This window comes from Pleurodeles waltl, chromosome 9 (genome assembly GCF_031143425.1).
Source record: "Pleurodeles waltl isolate 20211129_DDA chromosome 9, aPleWal1.hap1.20221129, whole genome shotgun sequence".
NCBI lineage: Eukaryota > Metazoa > Chordata > Amphibia > Caudata > Salamandridae > Pleurodeles > Pleurodeles waltl.
The window spans coordinates 590,875,902-590,890,967 of record NC_090448.1 but is presented as its reverse complement, the minus strand read 5'-3'; positions in this window follow the sequence as shown (position 1 = coordinate 590,890,967).

The following is a 15,066-nucleotide window of genomic DNA, read 5'->3' as shown; positions in this document are numbered from 1 at the left end:
CCACACATACTGGTTGGATTTGGCACAAGGGTGAGTGATGGTTCAGTGGATCAAATTTTACTAACAAGAGCTTTCACAAAAATGAAAAGCACTGTTAGTAACTGAAAGGCAAAAAACTGAACCAATGACTCACAGCTCGTGAGCTGTAAAGCCGCGACAAGGCACCAACCGCTTTACAGTCCATTCACACAACTTTCATACATGACACACACAAGGCCATTCACACCGCCAGCCACGGGCCCAGCACATTACAACACTCACATCGACAGACAGCGCCACTCAAGGGCCCATCACTTACATACGCCCACATGCCTGATACAACAATCACACCAGCTGATGGGAGTGTGTGGACTGGTGTTTGGCTGGCAGTGTGTTGCAGTAGCCAACATCAAGTCAATATGTACAGTCTCAGCCAAGCCCCACTCCACACACAATGGCATCATATTTTTTTTATTTTTTTAAACAGAGGAACCCCTAACTAAGTAGAAAGAATTACAAAACAACAAACACAAAAGCTCTAACTAAGAACATGACAGAAATGCTAACCATGAAACTAAACACATGAAAATACAAAACAGACATGAGTTTACACTCATGGTTGTTCCCAGAAATTCTTCTGGGTGTGATAATTCTTAAAACAAGCACCGACACACAGCCCAGGCTTTGAAGGACAATCTGGGCAGTACATTCGAGACTCCCTCCGGATACCTCTTCGAAAACACACTCTACATTTCTTAGCTGGAAAGTCTTTTTTGGGTGTGGGAGGAATGTGCTCAGCAAAGTGGCGATCTTTCAATCTAGCCACATCCTCCACCACTGCTTCTCTAGGAACTCTGGCCTGTTCCACCACAATAAGGCTCTCTATCACTGACTCCTGAAATTTCACAAATGTCATCTTTGAGTCTGGAGACCTATCCCTAAACACAATAAAAGCATTGAAGGTTGCTAAGTGGAAGAGGTGAAGTGCTAACTTCTTATACCAAACATAAGACTTACGAATAGCAGTATAAGGTTCCAACCTCTGGTCAACTCTATCTACACCTCCCATGTGCTTATTATAATCTAAAATGCACACAGGTTTGCGCACTTCAGCAACCTGGCCCCAAACAGTCACAGGGGAAGTACTCTCATCATGGATGGTACTTAGCATGTAGACATCCCTCTTGTCTGAAAATTTCAAAGCTAGCAACTCCTCGTTCCGCAAGGCACAGCACTGTCCCCTCTCAAGTTTTTTACAGACAAGCTCACTTGGATAGCCTTTCCGGTTAGAACGGATTGTGCCACAAGCAACTGTGTCCACTCTAAACAATTCCTTGAACATCTGCACACCAGTGTAGAAGTTATCTACATACAAATGGTGACCTTTGTTGAACAGTCGTCTACCAAGATCCCACACTATTTTCTCAGTAACTCCAAAAGTGGGAGGACAACCAGGGGGGTCAATATTGGAATCCCTACCAGTGTACACACGGAAACTATACACATATCCTGTCCTACTTTCAGACAGCATATACAATTTAATTCCATATCGTGCCCTTTTGCTAGGAATGTACTGCCTAAAAACCAAACGACCCTTGAAGAGGACCAAAGACTCGTCCACACTTATCTCTTTGCCTGGAACATAGACCTCCGAAAACTGATCTACAAAATGATCAAGGACAGGCCTAATCTTAAAAAGACGGTCAGAATCTGGGTGATCTCGTGGCAAGGCTAATGCATTGTCAACAAAATGCAGCATCCTAAGAAGAAGCAAATACCGATTACGACTCATGGTAGCTGGAAATATAGCTGTTGCCATCAAGGGACTAGTAGACCAATAAGAAGCCAGTGACGGCTTCCTTATCAACCCCATCAAAAAAGTCAAACCCAAAAACTTTTTTATCTCCTCCAAATTTGTGGGAATCCACTGGGCAGCTCTAGAGTGTGGCCTAAGTCTAGCAGCGTTGTCCCTCAAATGCTGCTCCACATACAAATTAGTCTGCTCATCAATCTCTTCCAAAAACACATCATCCATGAATAACTCAAAGAAATTGATAGGCATAAAGTTCTCTGTATTGGCGTTACACCCCGGGAGACCAGTAAAGGCAGGCAACTCTGGCTGCTCCATGTTTGGGGCAACCCAGACATCAGGTCTTCTAACGGGAAACCTTTCAGCCCCAGGTTGCTGCACTATTGGCACATCAATGTCCTCCTCTAAAACAGAACCTTCATCTGCACTGAGTGTGGCTTCATCATCAGAAGATTCCCCTCCAACAGAAACATCACTGCCAGAATCTCTGACTTCCTCCTCTGCCTCAGATGCAGAGTCCGTCTCATAGTCATGATCAGACTGTGACTCAAAAAGCATACCAACCACCTGCTGAGCGGTCATCCTGCGGCTAGCCATGATCTCTCCTGCTAAAATTAACTGGACAAATTCACCACCAACAACCAGCACTGTGTAAGACAAGTAACAAAGTGTAGCTTTGTTAGTAAGAGTTACAAACTCAAAAACTATACCGCTCACTTGCCTGAAAAAGCTTGATTCACCAGCAACTACACAGCAATCACCAATGATATCCCACTAAAAAGAAAGAAAGAAAGGCAAATTAGAAATAAGACAAAACAAATATCATTGTGCACAAACCTAAGGACAATTTCACACACAATCCTGCATTTAGTACACCCCCTACAAACATGTCATTCATGCATGGCAACAATACTCCTTTGGAGTAAATTGTTTTTACTTACCTAAAACATGCAACTGTGCAAACTGCAGGTCAACCACCGCCAAAACCGCAAGGAGCCACAGCAAATAAAGCAAAAGCTTTGAACTAGAACAAAAAGGAGGAAAACATTTTTTATCACAAATGCAAAGACTTCTTCAGTTGACAAACACCCCACCATCAAACATTTTAGAAATTGGTGCCTAAGTGGATTCTGCCATAGGGGCAGATGGGCCTACTAAAAAAATAGGCCTGTCTGCCCCAAGGAAGCCAAAAAATACCTTTAGTACTGTGTCCCCATGGAGAGCGACCCTTGCCAAAGGGGACAGCCCTAAAAAAAAAAAAAAAAAAAAACACACACAACACTATCCCTGGTGCCTAAGTGGCTTCTGCCCCCTTGGGGGCAGGTGGGCCTAAGAAAATAGGCCCATCTGCCCCCAGGGGGTGTAGAAATGGCCAACAGGTCAATGCCCCCCTTGGGGGGGCGCCCCGTGACCAAGGGGACGCCCCCCCCACAAAAATAAACAAATAAAAAAAAATCCCTGGCGTTCTAGTGGTTTCTGCCCCCCTTGGGGGCAGATCAGCCTAAAAATAATAGGCTGATCTGTCTCCAAGGGGTGCAGAAATGGCCTGGGTACATGTGCCCCCAAAGTGGGGGGTGACCCTTGCCCAAGCCCCCCCCCATCCACTAACACACACACACACACACACTATCCCTGGTGTCTACGTGGCTTCTGCCCCCCTTGGGGGCAGGTGGGTCTAGAAAAATAGGCCCATCTGCCCCCAGGGGGGGCAGAAATGGCCAACAGGTCAATGCCCCCCTTGGGAGGGCGCCCCGTGCCCAAGGGGACGCCCCCCCACAAAAATAAACACATAAAAAAAATTCCCTGGCGTTCTAGTGGTTTCTGCCCCCCTTGGGGGCAGATCAGCCTAAAAATAATAGGCTGATCTGTCTCCAAGGGGTGCAGAAATGGCCTGGGTACATGTGCCCCCAAAGTGGGGGGCGACCCTTGCCCAAGCCCCCCCCCATCCACTAACACACACACACACACACACTATCCCTGGTGTCTACGTGGCTTCTGCCCCCCTTGGGGGCAGGTGGGTCTAGAAAAATAGGCCCATCTGCCCCCAGGGGGGGCAGAAATGGCCAACAGGTCAATGCCCCCCTTTGGGGGGCGCCCGTGCCCAAGGGGACACCCCACACAAAAATAAACACACAAAAAAAAATCCCTGGCGTTCTAGTGGTTTCTGCCCCCCTTGGGGGCAGATCAGCCTAAAAATAATAGGCTGATCTGTCTCCAAGGGGTGCAGAAATGGCCTGGGTACATGTGCCCCCAAAGTGGGGGGCGACCCTTGCCCAAGCCCCCCCCCATCCACTAACACACACACACACACACACACTATCCCTGGTGTCTACGTGGCTTCTGCCCCCCTTGGGGGCAGGTGGGTCTAGAAAAATAGGCCCATCTGCCCCCAGGGGGGGCAGAAATGGCCAACAGGTCAATGCCCCCCTTGGGGGGGCGCCCGTGCCCAAGGGGACGCCCCCACACAAAAATAAACACATAAAAAAAAATCCCTGGCGTTCTAGTGGTTTCTGCCCCCCTTGGGGGCAGATCAGCCTAAAAATAATAGGCTGATCTGTCTCCAAGGGGTGCAGAAATGGCCTGGGTACATGTGCCCCCAAAGTGGGGGGAGACCCTTGCCCAAGCCCCCCCCCATCCACTAACACACACACACACACACACTATCCCTGGTGTCTACGTGGCTTCTGCCCCCCTTGGGGGCAGGTGGGTCTAGAAAAATAGGCCCATCTGCCCCCAGGGGGGGCAGAAATGGCCAACAGGTCAATGCCCCCCTTGGGGGGGCGCCCCGTGCCCAAGGGGACGCCCCCCCACAAAAATAAACACATAAAAAAACATCCCTGGCGTTCTAGTGGTTTCTGCCCCCCTTGGGGGCAGATCAGCCTAAAAATAATAGGCTGATCTGCCCTCAAGGGGGGCAGAAATGGCCCTAAAAGACATGCCCCCCAAAGGGGAGCGACCCTTGCCCAAGGGGGCGCCCCCCCATCCACTACACACACAATCCCTGGTGCCTAAGTGGCTTCTGCCCCCCTTGGGGGCAGATGGACCTAAAAAAAATAGGCCGATCTGCCCCCAAGGGGGGCAGAAAAGGCCAACAGTTCTCTGCCCCCTTGGGGGGGGCGCCCCTTGCCCAAGGGGGCACCCCCCCAACATAAATGCACAGAAAATAAAAATCCCTGGTGATCCAGTGGTTTCTGCCCCCCTTGGGGGCAGATCCGCCTAAAAAGTAGGCCAATCTGCCCCCAAGGGGGGCAGAAATGGCCATAACACACATGCCCCCCAAAGGGGAGCGACCCTTGCTCAAGGGGCCGCTCCCCGACACAGAAACAAGAAAGTGAAACAAAAAAAAGAAAATCCCTGGCGTCTAGTGGGCATTCCTGCTGCCCGATCGCAATGCGATCGGGCAGCAGGAATGCTCAAAGAGACACCGGGGGAAAGGAAAAGCCTTTCCTTTCCCCCGGTGCCTCTTTAGCCCAAACCCCCCACCCACCGGGAAGAGGAACTCACCTCTTCTCCGTTCGCCGCACAGGAAGCAAATGGCTTCCTGTGCGGCGAAATCCCCATAATGAAGTCAGCGCGCGATCGCGCGCTGACGTCATTATGGGGGGGTGGGGGGGGTCGGGGGTGGAAGGGGAAGGGCTTCCCCTTCCATCCCTGACTTTGGGGGGTGGGGGGAAGCACACAGAGGGAGCGAGAGCGCTCCCTCTGGGCTGTGTGCCGAGGACGTAGTGGTTACGTCCTCGGCACAGCAGCACTGTGCCGCAGGACGTAACCACTACGTCTGCGGCACAGAAGGGGTTAATAGAGAGTGCACCTTGTGAAAAAAAGAGCGTGGTATGTTCAGCGGGAGTGCAGAGAAGTAGTATAAGAACCTTGGTAAAATTAGCATTTTGACTAATGCAGTTCGACCCATAGGCGATAAGGGTAAAGAGCTCCAAAATGACAAGGAGCCGCGGGTAGAGCGGAGCAGCCTATCTAAATTACCTTCTCTAATGTCTGACATAGAATGATATACCTGAACCCCTAAATATTTGAAGGTTCGGTGCGACCATGGCAGTTGGTGCATGGGGAGTGATGCACGTTGTTCAGGGGTCAGGCAGGTCAAGGGGAAAATACAGGACTTAGACCAATTCACGTGTAAGCCAGACACAAGAGCAAACCTGTTCAATACTTGCATTATTTCAGGTAGGGAGACAGAGTGATTCCGCAGATATATCAAGGCGTCGTCAGCGTACAAGGATACTATGTGATATGTGTCGAACTCCTTTATGCCCCACTTATGTGCAAAGCTCCTAAGCTTAATTGCAAGTGGTTCCATGGCTATAGCGAACAGCAATGGCGAAAGTGGGCAGCCCTGTCTAGTTCCTCTGTTCACAAGGAAGGCTTCCGAAACCACCTGACCAGTTTTAACTCGGGCTATTGGTTTGGAATATAATGTAGTGATCCAGTTAATGAAGCCTCTCTGGAATCCGAACGCCTTGAGGGCACTGAATAAATATTCCCAGCCCAGCGTATCAAACGCCTTCTCTATGTCCAGTGACACAGTTACACTATCTGGGTCCTTGGTGGCGTGCATGATACGGATTAGACGTCTAATATTAGAAAAAGTAGTTCTTTCCGGAATAAATCCCGACTGATCGGGATGTATTAAGTTCGACATATGGGGGAGCAGTCTATTTGCTAGGATTTTCCCCAGAAGTTTGCAGTCAGTATTCAGAAGAGAGAGTGGCCTATATGATCTGACATCTAGTGGGTCACGCCCTGGTTTTGGTAGGACCACTATCAATGCTTCCCTCATAGAATCTGGCAATTGTTTCCTATTGCGTGCTTCATTAAACACTTCTAGTAGGGGCCGTAACAAGTGGATGCTGTGTGAATTGTAATATTCTGGCGGTAGGCCATCTGTGCCAGGGGTCTTACCACGTGCCATTTGAGAGAGGGTCAGACGAAGCTCCTCCATAGTAATGGGACTGTCTAAGCTATCAGCATTATTAACGATGCTCAAATTTTGAGGAATCTGAACTAAGAATTCGGCCAATTGTTGTTCTATAGGAGGAGTAGAGGATTGGTATAGCGTGTGATAATAATTGTAGAAAGCCTTATTAATATCAGCTTGAGTGTTAACCTCTATACCTGTTTGTAATTTAATAGCTCCTATTGGTGATGATTGTGGGGTCTGTCGCACCAGCCACGCCAGCATCTTGCCCGATCTGTCCCCCTCAGCATGTTGTCTCGTTTTGAAGTGTCTATAGTCATGTCTGCTAAGGCTGTCATCCGTTTCTCTATATTTTGCTTTCAGTGATATCAGTGTTTCTTGTGAGGTATTGTTTGTTGAGACTTCATTCTCCTCCCTATGTATTTTGGTTTCTAACTTTAGTAACTCCGTGGTAAGCATTTTCTTAATGCCCACAGATGCTGCCAAGCAGTGCCCCCTGATTACTACTTTATGGGCATCCCACTCAGTAGCACGATTCGATGCTGTGTTTTTATTTAATAAAAAATAGGACGTCAAGCATGTGGCCAGTTCGGAGTTAAATGGGGGGTCAGTCAAGGCATCTGGCTGCAAGCGCCATGTAGGAATGCGGGAATGTATGTATCCCCATAGTAATACGGATGGCAGCCGCAATCGGGTGTCCCCCAACGTAATCGCGCTTCTGTAAGGGATGCCGCTACCATCCCGTGCGTCAAACGCCCCCCAGGTGTCCCGGGCAGTTTCTACGGCCCGCTACTCGCCGTTATTTCCTATTTGTTTATATCCTGCTTAGTAGGAGAGGGTGCCTGCACGCGTCTCTCCCGCCGATCTCGGTTCCAGATGTCTCGTTTTTCTTTTTTCACCGGAGGCCGCTTTTGGAACAGTCCCAGCTTGATCATGCCATTAGGAAGGGCGCCTCAATCGACACGCGAGCCAAACGCGCGCTGGCCGTCCCGAGCAGCTTCCACGCCCCGCCGCTCGTCTTCTCTTCCGCCCCACCTGCGCCTTGATCGGAAGGTGAGGATTCCTATCTCCGTCGCCCTTTGAAATCTCGCCTCCTATTTTCCTGACATTTTCCTGGTTGCCGCGTCCAGGTAACTCCCTGCGCGATCTTGTTGCGGGAGAAAGCGTCTCCGGTGCCCCGTGATGCGAGTGCGCTCCGAGCCTCCCTGATAGTTCTCCCGGCCCGGCACTCTTAAACTTCCCCCGATCAATCAGCGTCCTTGTTGGGAGGACAGGGATCTCACCTCCGCCGCTCCTTATGATCGCGGCTCCCGGCGCCTCGATCTTCCGCTGGTGGCCCCCTTCCGGCGTCTCCCAACGCAGTAGCGCTGCGTGAAATGGTGCCCCAGTCGTCTCGTGATTCGGGCGCTCGTCAAGCACCACAAGCAACTCCCTCGGTCGGTCGCTCGACGTCGCCTCCGTCCCGTTTGTGTTCCGGACAAATGGAGAGGTTTCAAACCTCCACAGCAGGGCGAGGAGTCTTTAATTTCAGGATTCTTATAATAGGCCGCCATCTTGGACACGCCCCCTCACCTTCATTCAAAACATGATGTGATAAATGAAATATTGGAATCACTTGGGCTCGACCCAGGGCTCTCATATTTGAAACCTCTTTATTTGCAATAGTGTTAGTATCTTGTAACAGAATGTTCAGAGATTCTCTGGGCCCCATTTGTAATATCCCCTTTGGGTTTAGCAGTCCCCTGGAAATGATTCCATTGCCGTCCTCGGTTCCACTTATTGTTGCCTCTGCCCCTCAAAGGTTTCCCTTAAAATGTGTCAAGTTTGAAATATTACTGCTGGTGCCTTCTCAAGGATCTTCTGAACTTTCAGAGCTCGCTGAGGATTCCACGAAGGTAACCAGTCTTTGATCTTTGTATCTACCCCGTGGAAAGTTTTTAGAGGGAAGCTGTATGTAAAAGTCATCTTGAATGTGGAAGTACGCTTTTTCTTTACTAAAGTTGTTAATGTCTTTTTTTACTTTGTCAGCTTTCTTTTTCAGTTCAATGGCATTGAATTCCTGGATGGTTGTATTTTATTTTTTTTTGCTCGTTTTGCTTGTTTGGCTTCTACTTTATCACAGCCCAATAATTCCTTTCCTAATTCAGGTATTTCCCTCAGTTCCTCTTTACATGTTCTAAAGCAGATTTAATTCCCAAGACCATGCAGTGTCTTGAACATGTAGTAGCTATGTGGTAATATATTAAATGTACCTAAACAATCCATAGTAAAGTGCACTACATGTGCCCACAGTGCCTGTAAATTAAATGCTACTAGTGGGCCTGCAGCACTGACTGTGCTACCTACTTATGTAACCCTTTCAAAACGTCTCAGGCCTCATGTTGCAGAGTCTGTATGTGCAGGTTTCCCCTGGCATGCAGACCTCACAAAGTAAACCATTGGCCAGACCCAAACATTCCTTTTTAATACCTATAAGTCACCCCTAGTGTATGTAATGAGCAGCCTAGAGGGCAGGGTGTAATGTACTTTAAAAGTAGTGCAGCTCGAATGAGTATTCACGTTAAAAAACAAAACACAAGCGGTGTCTGGCAAAACAAGAAATGGTTCATTTAATTAAACATTGGGGCTGGGAGAGCAGTTACAGAAAGCAGAGGACTGTCTTTCGTAATACATTGAAATGAAGCACATTTTATACATTTCTCTGGAAGCAATAAAATCATAAAAACATTCCTGCCCTGGTAAAAAATCCAAACAGTTGACAATGAGTTGTAGATACAATTCCCGATAGGAAATGCAGGTGGGCCTCGACCTGGTGTGGACACAATTTGGGCCAGCAAGTACGTGTCCAAATGTCTGGCCTGAGGGTGCGTGGTCACTGCGTGTGCTGTGTGTGCTGTATCCTGATTAGCTAAGTGTACCTAAGTACATGTGACATCTAACATTATGGTGTTTTGGGAATGCATCCCTCTGGCCATGTGTGCTTTATTGGGGGCAATCTCCAGGAATCATTGTAGTGCTGCTGCCTATCTGTGGGGTCTTATCTAAGTTTTGTGTGTTTAGCCGTTGGGTAAATGTTATCCCACCTGTAACCTGTTAGTCAATACCCTTCAGGCCTGGGTCACATAGACTGCCTGACCACATACCTACATGCTGGGATTGACAGAGAGTTCATGATGGGGGAATCCAACAGAGGTGATGCCATTTTATTTGTGTATGAAGATGTATTGTTCACATATGAAGGTGTCTTGTTGTGCGCATCATCCTTGATTAATCGAATATAAACAGTAGGATACACACTTTTAAGTTTTACATGTCCTGGTAGTGAATAATTAAAATCATTTTTGGTCACTGCAATGCCCATCTCTCCCGTAGGATAATATCGGAGTTACTTTAGTACATTTTATAAGTGTACTTTCAAATGGGAAGAGATAACTGGTTTATGATTGGTGTCTCTGGAATCCTAATTTAAAATCCTAACATGGTGAAATTGGTATTTAAATTACTATTCTGAAAATGTCCCTTTAAGAAAGTTGGACTTGTCTTGCTTTAGACATCAGCCTGTCTCTGGTCACATGACTGGGTGCAGTTAGCAGTTTGGTTTTGTGTATTCTTCCCAGACAGCCACTCCAACTGGGAACTTAGCTGTGACTGGATGGGCTATCACTGACAGGATGGGAAAGAGGAGCGAGGCCCAGCCTCACTTAAAATGGAATAGGTTGCGTCCTGTCTTCACCAAAGGGATGCATACCCCCTACAGTTAGTCTGGAGCCTGGGCAGGGAAGATAGGGCCTCTGAAGACTTCAAAACAATGCCTCTAGAAGCTTTGCCTCACTTCAAAGGCACAACTGTTTGTAAAAGAAGGACCTCAGGCTCCACAACTTCTGTACGCTTCTGGATCTCTGCATACTCTGCCAGGAAGAAGGGCTCTGCTGCTGAAAGTTATGCCACTCTGCTGGACTGCTGCTGCTGACCAGACTGCCCTATTGCCTAGGTGAGAAAGACTGGACCTGCATCACTTGAACCCAGAACACAGAGTGACTCCAATGGCTTGTTGGCTGCCCTCCTGATGTGAAGCCTCAGCGACATAACAGGCTTCCAACAACCTTGCATCCGCACCAGGACTCTACCATCAGTGAAGTTTCACTGCCAAGTGGTGTCAACATAGTCCTGGACTCTTGAAATGAACCTAGGATGCTCTGCCAGCCTCTTTGGATCCAGCAGAACTGACGCATTTCCTCTGCTGTGTGGTGCAAACCCCAACAGGAAAGACGCATCGACACACTGTGTCGATCTAAACTGCCGCAAAAGACCTGCATCGTATCATAGCCTGATGCAGCATTGAAAATGCCTCTGCACAACACATTCCTGACATAGGCCGTCAGATCCCTCATCAATGGCAGCCTCGACAATGACTCCAAACTCCACAGCGCAGCCTCGCAGCTCATTGGTACTGACTCATTTCCCCGGTTGTACAACGCATACCTGACTTCGGACATTGGACCACAAGCCCTCGTCACTGAAATTCTCAAGGCCGACACAACAGGACCTTGCACTGCAGCCTCACCACATCTTGGAACCAAGGCATCACTTCAGCTGTGCAAAACATCTCCAACATGGATCAACACATCACTCAACAAACAAGGATTGAAGATTCTCTGTTCAGCAGGCCTAACTGGGTTGCTGTTGCCTACAATCCATCGTGGTTGGCCTGAACTTGTGATTTTTTTCCTAGTCCAGCACAAACAGATATCCACATTTGGCACTTTACTTCTTTTGGTGATATTTTTCCTAAAACCTTTCAAATTTAGTAACTTCTGTTCTACTAATTGATTTTGTGTTGTTTTGGTCTTGTTTTAATAAATTAAACTCTATTTTTCTAAGCTAGTGTAGGATCTTCTGGTGTGGTGTTTTCACGGTTCTATTGTTTGAAGTGTTATACAAAATATGTTATACATTTCTTCTAAGTTAAGCCAGACAACTCTGTGCCAAGCAACCAGTGGGTTGAGTACAGGTTATTTTGGGGGTTGCTTTGTGCCTTACCCTCACTTGGATTGTGGTTGCTGCTTGGCCAGGACTCACCCCCCAATTCTAACAAGGTGGTTTATTTTCTTCACAAGTATTAATATATTAGTGTTGGAAATGGCCTTTCAGCAGGGTCACCCCCAAACTTTTTGCCTTCCTCCTTCTCTTTTTCTGACCTAATTTTTTCTAACTTTAGGACTCTGTGCACTTTACCACTGCTAATCAGTCCTAAATTGCATATGCTCTCTCCTTAAAACATGGTGACATTGGCTCATACCCAATTGGCTTATTTAATCTACTTGTCCCTAGTCAAGTGCACTACATGTGCCCAGGGCCTGTAAATTAAATGCTACTAGTGGGCTGCACCACTGGTTGTGCCACCCACATAAGTAGCCCTCTAACCATGTCTCAGGCCTGCCTCTGCAGTGCCTGTGTGGTCAGCTTCACTGCCACTCCAACTTGGCATTTAAAAGTACTTGCCAAGCCTTAAACTCCCCTTTTTCTACATATAAATCACCCCTAAGGTAGGCCCTAGGTAGCCCATAGGGCAGGGTGCTATGTAGGTAAAATGCAGGATGACTATGTGTGTTCTTTATGTCCTGGTAGTGTAAAACTTTTAAATTCGTTTTTACACTGCTGTGAAGCCTGCTCCTTTCATAGGATAGCATTAGGGCTGCCCCCATATACTGTTTGAGTGGCAGATCCTGATCTGGAAGTAGTAGCCAGGTCATATTTAGTATGGCCTGAATGGTGATACAAAATCCTGCTTAATGGTGAAGTTGGATTTTATATTACTATTTTAGAAATGCTACTTTTAGAAAGTGAGCATTTCTCTACACTTAAATCCTTCTGTGCCTTCCAATCCATGTCTGGCTGGGCTCAGTTGACAGCTCCCTTGTGCATTCACTCAGACACACCCCAAACACAGGATACTCAGCCTCACTTGCATACATCTGCATTTTAAATGGGTCTTCCTGGGCTAGGAGTGCTGGACAACTTACATGTCAAAGGACAGTAGACTGCCCTCACACAAAGTCCTGCCACACCCCCTACTGGGACCCTGGCAGACAGGATTGAACTGAAAGGGGACCTTGTACACTTCTAAGCCACTTTTTGAAGTCTCACCCACTTCAAAGGCACCTTTGGGTATTTAAACAGGGCCTCTGCCCCTACCAACTTAGACACTTCCTGGAGAAGAAACCTGAGCCAGAACCTGCATCCTGCCAGGAAGAACTGCCTGGCTCCCCAAAGGACTCACCTGACTGCCTTCTTTGAAGGACTGCTGTCTTGCTGTTGCCCTACTGCCTTGCTGCTCCCTGGCTGTGGTGAGAAGTGCTCTCCAAGGGCTTGGATCGAGCTTTTCTCCTGTTCCCTGAAGTCTCAGGACCAAAAAGACTTAGGGGGTGATTTCCGCCAAGCGGGAACCGCCAGAATACCGCTGCGCGGTCAAAAGACCGCCGCAGTAATTCAGAGTTTCCCGCTGGGCGGGCGGGCGACCGCCAGAAGGCCGCCCGCCCGCCCAGCGGGAAACCCCCTTCCACGAGGATGCCGGCTCCGAATGGAGCCGGCGGAGTGGAAAGGGTGCGACGGGTGCAGTTGCACCCGTCGCGATTTTCAGTGTCTGCTATGCTGACACTGAAAATCTTAGTGGGGCCCTGTTAGGTAATTCTGAGTTTCCCGCTGGGCGGGCGGGCGACTGCCAGAAGGCCGCCCGCCCGCCCAGCGGGAAACCCCCTTCCACGAGGATGCCGGCTCCAAATGGAGCCGGCGGAGTGGAAAGGGTGCGACGGGTGCAGTTGCACCCGTCGCGATTTTCAGTGCATCCCAGGAACAGGATGGCGGTAAGGGGGTCGGAATCCCCATGGCGGCGCTGCAAGCAGTGCCGCCGTGGAGGATTCCCTTGGGCAGCACGTACCGCCGCGGTCAGAATGCCCATGGGAGCACCGCCAGCCTGTTGGCGGTGCTCCCGTCATTTTAGCCCTGGCGGTCGTCGACCACCAGGGTTAGAATGACCCCCTTAATCTCTACAAGAAGGACTCCTTGTGTGGCGAAAATCGATGCACAGCATGCCAGAAACAATGCACAGCCTGCATTGCAGTGAAAAAATTCACCGAACGCTGAACTGTAACGATGCAGCCTGACTTCGCAATGAGAAGATCGATGCAGCGCCAGCGTAGCAACCGGAAATTCAACGCATGGCCCACTGGATTGACACACAGCCGAGCCGGAACGATGCAGCCGGACTTCCATAGAGGAATCGACGCAGTGCCTGCCGTGCAGTAAAAATTTCCACGCAGCGCCCACTGGATCAACGCAGCCCCTGTGACTTCGTCCTGTCAGTGCCGGAAATCCACGCATCATCCCCGGGGCATCCGAAAACCCCGCAACCCGAAGATGATCCATGACGGAGCACCGGAAATCGACGCACAGCCGTCCGTGTGAGAAAACCAAACGACGCACCACCATCTCCTCCTTTGTGGTTGTTTGTGGAGATTTTGAACACAAACTAGGTATGCATGAAAGAGACAATTATTGCTTTTAAAAGACTAAAGACACTTTATATCACTTTTACAGTGATATCTCAACCTATACTTATTGCATATTAATCATTTTGACCTGCATTTTATCTGATAAATGTTATATATTTTTCTAAGCACTGTGTCTTGTATTTATGTGGTGCTTTACTGTGTTATTGCATGATTTATTGCACAAATACTTTACACATTGCCTTCTAAATTAAGCCTGACTGCTCAGTGCCAACCTACCAGAGGTTGGGCACAGGATAATTTGGATTGTGTGTGACTTACCCTGACTAGAGTGAGGGTCCTTGCTTGGACTGAGGGTAACCTGACTGCCAATCAAAGAACCCAGTTCTAACAATTAGTAAGTGACTATGATTGAGGAATAAAGGGACATCTTTGTACCAATAGTAACAGGTAAAAGAAATGCTATAACAAGCGAAAAAATACCTGTAAAACTCCGGGGGAATCCTGTCTTGTACTACCCCCAACCCCACTGGTAAAGCTCAATTTTAATTTTATATCTTGTTATTAGTGATAGGTGTTTCCAGCATCATTTGTCTTCCTGAGTTGATAATTTGAAATATATAGGCCCTCATTACAACCCTGGCAGTCAGCGATAAAGTGGCAGTAATACCGCCAACAGTCTGGTGGTAAATACCACCAAATTATGACTATGGTGGAAAGAGCTCAGACAGACAGCCAGGGCGGAAACAACAGGCACCACAGAACTAGCTGCCTACAGCCAGGCGGAAGCCAATGTTCCGCCCACTATATTAAGACACAGGAAACCGCTACCTTTT